This window comes from Arachis hypogaea, chromosome 20, assembly GCF_003086295.3.
Source record: "Arachis hypogaea cultivar Tifrunner chromosome 20, arahy.Tifrunner.gnm2.J5K5, whole genome shotgun sequence".
Lineage (NCBI taxonomy): Eukaryota > Viridiplantae > Streptophyta > Magnoliopsida > Fabales > Fabaceae > Arachis > Arachis hypogaea.
In genome coordinates this window covers 134,544,635-134,551,590 of record NC_092055.1, presented here as the reverse complement: position 1 = coordinate 134,551,590, position 6,956 = coordinate 134,544,635, and positions in this window count along the sequence as shown.

Here is a 6,956-nt window from a genome sequence, read left to right as displayed (position 1 = left end):
TGCTAATCTGCATGAAAATTTTGGCGCCATCTAAAAAAAATTTGGCGCCAAAATTTGGGACAAAATTTAGACAAATTTAAGACAGAATATATTATTTCAATATCTCCACTAAAAATTGTTCAACATTTGTTTCAAATTTGTCCAAAATGAAAAAGTTATTCAGACGGAATAAATTTCGTTTGAAATTTTCGTCCAAAAAAATCCTATTTCTAGTAGTGGATCTTATCTTCCCTTTACTTGCATTAATTACAATTTTGCTCATTGCTTAGTTCTTTTAATCTTTCGTTCTTTAATTGTACAAAACCCTCCTTTTGTTCTCTTCACAACCGAAAGAAGTAACATTTCATTTGCATTCTTAGGGAGAACGACCCGAGGTTTAATTACTCTCAGTTTATATTTTATTTTGAATTGGAATATTTGATTATGGGAATTCATTGTTGGCACTACAACAAATATGGCCTTTAGCAACGCCAAATTTTGCAACGCCTTAAAACCGTTCTCTTAGATAGTTTTAGACAACGGTTTTTTGTAGTGTTACTGTTGAATTCAATTTTTCATTATTTTATAGTAACAAATTAAAACCGTTCTCTTTGACTATTTTAAAGAACGGTTTTATAACCGTTACCATTATTTATTTTTAAGCAACGGTTTTTTTTTTGTTGTTTAAAGAATTGTACAAAAGAAACGCATTAAAACCGTTGCCAAAATACTACAGTTTAAAACCGTTCTATTAGATGGTCTTAGACAATGGTTTTTACAATGTTGCTGTCGAAGTTCATTTTTTCATTACGCTATAGTAACAAAATAAAACCGTTCTCTTTGACTATTTTAAAGAACGGTTTTACAATCATTACAACAATTGTTTATGAAACAACCATTATCTAATATTATTTAAATAATTATACAAATTAAACAATACCAATAAAAATTATTTCAGATAATTATATAAATTTAAACTATTTTTTCTATAAATACTGAATTTATAAAATACTCAAAAACTATTGTTATAAATAAATAACAAATATTATTTTAAAAAAAATAAAATTAAAATAAATTTATAATAAATATTATATATTATTATTATAAATTATAAAAAATATTATATTTTGAAAATATAAAGTTAAAATAAATTTATAATAAATATTATTTATTTTTGTTATAAATATATAACAAATATTAATATAAAAAAATAAAATTAAAATAATTTTAAAATAAATATATTATATATCTATTGTTTATTAATTTTTTTTCACAAATAAGCACAGCAAATAAGAAAGCCATTAATCACTCTTCCCCTTCTCTTCGAAACCGCGAAGAAGCTCTTCCTCCCTCCACCGTAGCGTCAATCCTAACCCACGCGACGTCGTCGAACCGCAGCTCATTAGGATGTAAGACCCAAAACTTTTGAAAAGCCTTATTCTAAATTGATTTCAATTTATTTATTCATTAAAGATTTTAATTTTAGAAATTATTTAATTAAAGCTAATTAAATCAAATTTTGATAATTAAATTAAAATTTTTGTATAATTTTATAATTGTTGAATAATTTTCTATATTTGAACTATAAAATTTAATAATTACAAAATAATAAGAATTTTGTATAAAGTGATTTAAAGAATTAAGATTTTGAAATTTAATATTTTAATTTTTATGAATAAAAAAATTAATTACATTATCTCTAATTATTAAATTAGAGTATTTATTTAAAAATAATTTATAAATTAATAATTAAATAATATTTTTACAAATATTATTAGTGGATTAAAAATTGATTTTTGATTTTCACTCCTAATTTTAGTAAAACTATTGAACTATCCCTAATCCTATATCCCAACTTGGAACCTAATTCCAAATCCCTAACGTAATTTCCCTTTCCCAGCTGCCATTACCCCCTTCTCCTTTCTGAAACCCCAACACACACACATGCACAGAGATGGAGAAGAGAGAAAGAGAGGGCGCCAGCGGAAAAGAAGAGGGGAGGGAGCCGCGCCACCACCATCCAGCTCGTCGCGCCGCTGCCACGGTGCGGTCGTGGTCGCCGAGAAGAGAAGAGAGGGAGAAGAGGAACGCAGCCAGTAGCCAGGGGTAGTCGCCGTCGCCACCTTGGAGCCATCACCGTCGCCGAGCCGCACGTCATCACCGCTGCGAATCGCGAGCAGAGGAGAGGGATAGACACGTTCGCGAGGGAGCTGCCGCCGTGGAGAAACTCATCGCCGTGACCGTTGCAGCACCGCCATCCTCGCGCCAGTCACCGCCGCTGTCAGTAATGAAACCCGTTTCCGCCGTCCGCGCCTCCGTTGCCGTTAGAATCGCACGCCGCCGCTGGAAGGATTTTCGTTGCCATCGTTGAAGCGAACGAGAGAGAAGGAGACGTGGAAGGAGGAGCCGTTGAAGCGAGCTTGCTGCCGTCACGTCCTGCCTAGCCACCGTCATTGAAGCCTTATTGCCGTTGATTAAGGATGTTATCGTGGAGCTCAAGGATAACGCGCAGAAGTTGAGTGGAGTTGTCCTTCCATTGCTGAAATCATGCTTCGATTTCTGCCCCGTACTGCCTGGATCAATTCACCATTTTGCCCGCCTCCGTTCAAGTGGGGTTTGCTGTTCTTCATGGTGAGACTGAATTTGTTTTGCTTCCTTTACCATGATAATTTGTTTTAGTTTCACCTAAAAGCCATTTTAGTTTCACCTAGAAGTTTCATTTGAAGTAATTATTTTAAAAAGGTTTAATTTTAAAAAGGTTTATGTATTTGGTTCTTTTTTCATACCGAGTTCATGTATTTTCACATATCTAGTTCTATTTTCATTATTATTAGTATTATATATGTTTTGGCATTTGAATTATCCTATGATTAAAGATGTTAAAGCAGGACTTGATAATACTTTCTGTTTTGCTGTGCTCTGAGAACACTGCATCTGTGTTGATCTTGAGGTATTCTTTGGGTAGTGGCCTTCACTTTATTGGTATGGTTCCTCTACTGGCTTTGATTCTATTTGCTCTGTGGTATCCCTGGCTTTCTCGTATTCTGTTTCTTGTACTCTAGCTTGGATTATAGTGCTTAGAGGATCTGGTTTTAGATTGTGAAATATTGCTGCATTTTTCGTCTTCCATATAGCCCAGATCATGTGCCCCATGCTGCTCCATCTGTCATCCCCCTCTTCTTTGCTCCCTTCCTTGATAATACTTTTTGCTTGCATTAGCTATTCCATCTTGAAGGACGAATGCTACTTTCAACTGGATCATTTATCTTCATTCTTGCTGGTATCGTGAAAAGATATTATCATTCCACTTTTAATAATATAACTTAAATTTGATAAAGTTTTTGTTATAAATGTGATTTTTATTTTGAAAAAAAGGTATTTTCTAAATAAAAATGACATTATCAATTTGAGAGTATCATAATAAAAAATGCTATTTGTTTTATTTGATGGAACTAGTTAGTAGTTAGCAGTGACCTGGTTGAAGGTGAGAACACGGGTCAATTCCATGAATTTCAGGTTATTAATTTATCGTATTATTGTCTTAAGTAAAGCATAAAGTCAGTATTTTGCTTCTGTCCTTGATGGTGGTGTAGTCCTGCTATTGTTATTAATTAAATTCAAATATAAGATTCAGAGTATTTTAACCACTCTTTCTATTCTTGCCTTTTTCCTTTAATTACTTGCATTAGATATAGAGGTAGCATACTTAGCATGAAAACTTGTAGGTACCTTGTGCATTTGGGCTATGAGGTAACATATGTGCGGAATTTCACTGAAGTTGATGACAAGGTAACCCCTTTCACCCTTCGTTAGTATTAATATTGAAAAGTTTTCTTTGTAATCCAAAATATAACTGCATGCTTCTGTTTTTGTCAATTATAATTTGTTTTATGTGATTTTAAAAAGTTAGCTATGTATTTGTGTATATTTATGCATTTTTTCAACAAAAGAATGAGTAAGAAAAACTATTAAATTTATCATAATAGAATAATTAAATTTGTTATAGTTGAGTAATAAAATTTATTTATATCAGCTTAGTCATTATTTACAAACAGTAAATACTTTTTTTTAATGAGTGATTTTTGATATGTATGTAGCATGATCATTTAACACATCGATTAATTCTCTCGTTATGTGTTAGGCGAACATTGGTTATGGAATATTTTCTATGTCTAAGATGGGATTCAAACTTCCAACTTCTTAGTTAAAGAATCATAATAAGTAATCAGATTACACTTATGTGGTTAAATAATTAAGAACTTTAACTATGTGAGTTAGAAACTGAAACAAAAAGAGTTGAGAACCTATGTTTGGTGTTAAATGTGTGGTTTCAATAGCATTATTCTACCTAGAAAAAGAAAATAGGGACTTAAAAGGATGTGGCAATATGCATGATAACATGTAGTAAAGGACTAAAGGGATTTTTCTTTCTGTTTTTTTTAATGCTCAAAAGGGGGATTTAGTAATAGTTTCCTTCTTTCTACTGTGCTTAACTGCTTATCCATTTTTTTAGTACATAAATTTTTTTTTGGGATAACTGAGGCAACTCTATTGCCAACCAGTGTGTGGTTTTGACCCTGTTCGGGTAGCAATACAAGCAAATTTATATAATGTTGGGCAATTGCAATTTTTAACACATATTCTGATCTGTATTGTTTGGGTGGGTGCTAAAAAGTCTTGTTTTCTTAAGCAGCAACATGCAACTGAGAAAGCAACATTAGAGAATAAGGTTGATGTGATGCAAAAAGAAGTAGATGAACTAAAATCGCTTGTTAAGATGATGCTGCAACAAAAAAGGTCAAGAGTGGACCTTGACATGTTAGCTGCTTAATTAGGAAGTACTTTAGGCAATCCGAACAATGATGCGCATGAAGAGGTATTATTTGTTGTTAAAGTTTCTATATGTTATCATATCTTAAATAATGGTTGATTATTATGATGTTGATTCAATTGTTTTGTGTATCTAAATAGAAGAATGTTATAATATATATGTTTGTCCTCTCTCTCTCAAACATTTTTATTTAACATTATTAGTATTAAAGATGTGTAGTTTTATATTTGATTTATTTATTTTTTTTGTTTACAGGAAAACTATGTTGAAGGGAAAATCGAACTTGATTAAGGTCAAATTTTTAAAAGCAAATGTTATAGAGTAAAAGTCATGAACTTGTGGACATGATGACTATTTGCTACTTAGCTATTTCAACTCTCTTTTGTTATTATATTTTTTGCAAACTTAGATGATATTGTGGATCTTACAACAATTTTTATAAGTTAAATTTGATGGAAAATGTTCAATTATTTTTCTTTAGTGACTTGATTCAAATAGTTTAGATTATTTATTGACACTAAATAATTAAAAAAAACTGAAATTAATTTCATTCATGAGAAAACTATTGTAAACAAAAAATTATATATTACAAAAAAATCATTTTCAATAGTTACAAAAGACAATGGTGTTAAAACCGTTGTCAAAGATGACTACATAATAAAACCGTTGCCAAAACATGCCTCCAACAGTAACGTTTTAAAACCGTTGCCGAAAACGATATCAACTGTAACGTTTTAAAACCGTTGTCATAGATGGCTATAAACTGGCAACGGTTCAAAAACCGTTGCCGAAATCTGGCACCAACGGTAATGGTTTAAAACCGTTGGCTATGTGAATAATAAAACGACAACAGTTTAAAACCGTTGCCTATCCAGTTACGGTTTTAAACCGTTGTCATGTTAATTGGAACGGTTCGAAACCGTTGCTTATTGAGTAACGGATCAAAACCGTTGTTTAAAATTTTTCGTCAAAACCGTTGTCTTAGGCACTAACTGTGGCAACGGTTTTTCTGTTACCGTTGCCTTAGGTAAAAAACCGTTGCCTTTGAGCATTGGTAACGGCCGCATATACCACAGGTCAAAAACCGTTGCCAAAGCGTTGCCTAAAGTTTTGGGAACGGTTTTTCAATCTACGGCAACGGTTTTTGACCGTTGTGAAAAGCCTTGTTTGTTGTAGTGTGGTTTGGACCATGCTACTAACGAATTGATGCTTGTTTTTGATTGATTCCGAACCATACAAGAATTGCTCACTGATCATATATTGATGAAGAACGAAAATACATCTTAGAATAGAGAATCAAACACAAATTGAGAAAGAACAGTAGTACTTTTATTAGTCCATAAAACTCAGCAAGGCTCCTCCCCTCAACCTAGAAGGTTTAGAAACTCATACTGATAGAAAATATAATCATAAAACGAAAATATGGCTGATTTCCCTGTATGAGAGGTGTAAAAGTTCTTTAAATACTAAGCTAATGACTAAGGATTACATAAGAAAGGGTAAAATAGTATTTTAGTGCTAAATTCCACTTCTAGGGCCTACTTGGTGAGTGTTTGGGCTGCGCTTTGATGAGATCCACGTGCTAGGAGGCCTCTAGGGCGTTGAACGCTGGCTAGGGGGTCTTCTTTGGGCGTTTGGACGCTGGTATCCTCCTTGTGGACGCTAGACGCCTGGACTGGGTAGGAGGCTGGCGTTGGACGTCAGTTTTGGGCCTTCAATTCTGAAACAAAGTATGAACTATTATACATTGCTAGAAAGCTCTGGAAGTTAGCTTTCTATAGCAGTTGAGAACACTCCATTTAAACTTCTATGGCTCCAGAAAAGCTCTTTCGAACTATTCAGAAAACAAAAGCAATGCCACCACATCAAGATAATTGAACTATTCTTATTATATAACTTGAAATTCATGTATCTCTCAATTCTTTTCAAATAAATTTTTTTTAAGCAAGGTGAGAGATATATGGAACATTTTACAACTTTAAGACATAAATAGAAATGATCATGCAATAAGAACAAGAGAACAGACAATAAAACCTAACAAAAAACAGAAAAATGACATAAGGAGAGGTGATTAAGAGAACGAATCCACCTTAATGGTGGCGGCTAGTGCTCCTCCTTGAGGATCTAATGTAGTGCTTGATCTCTT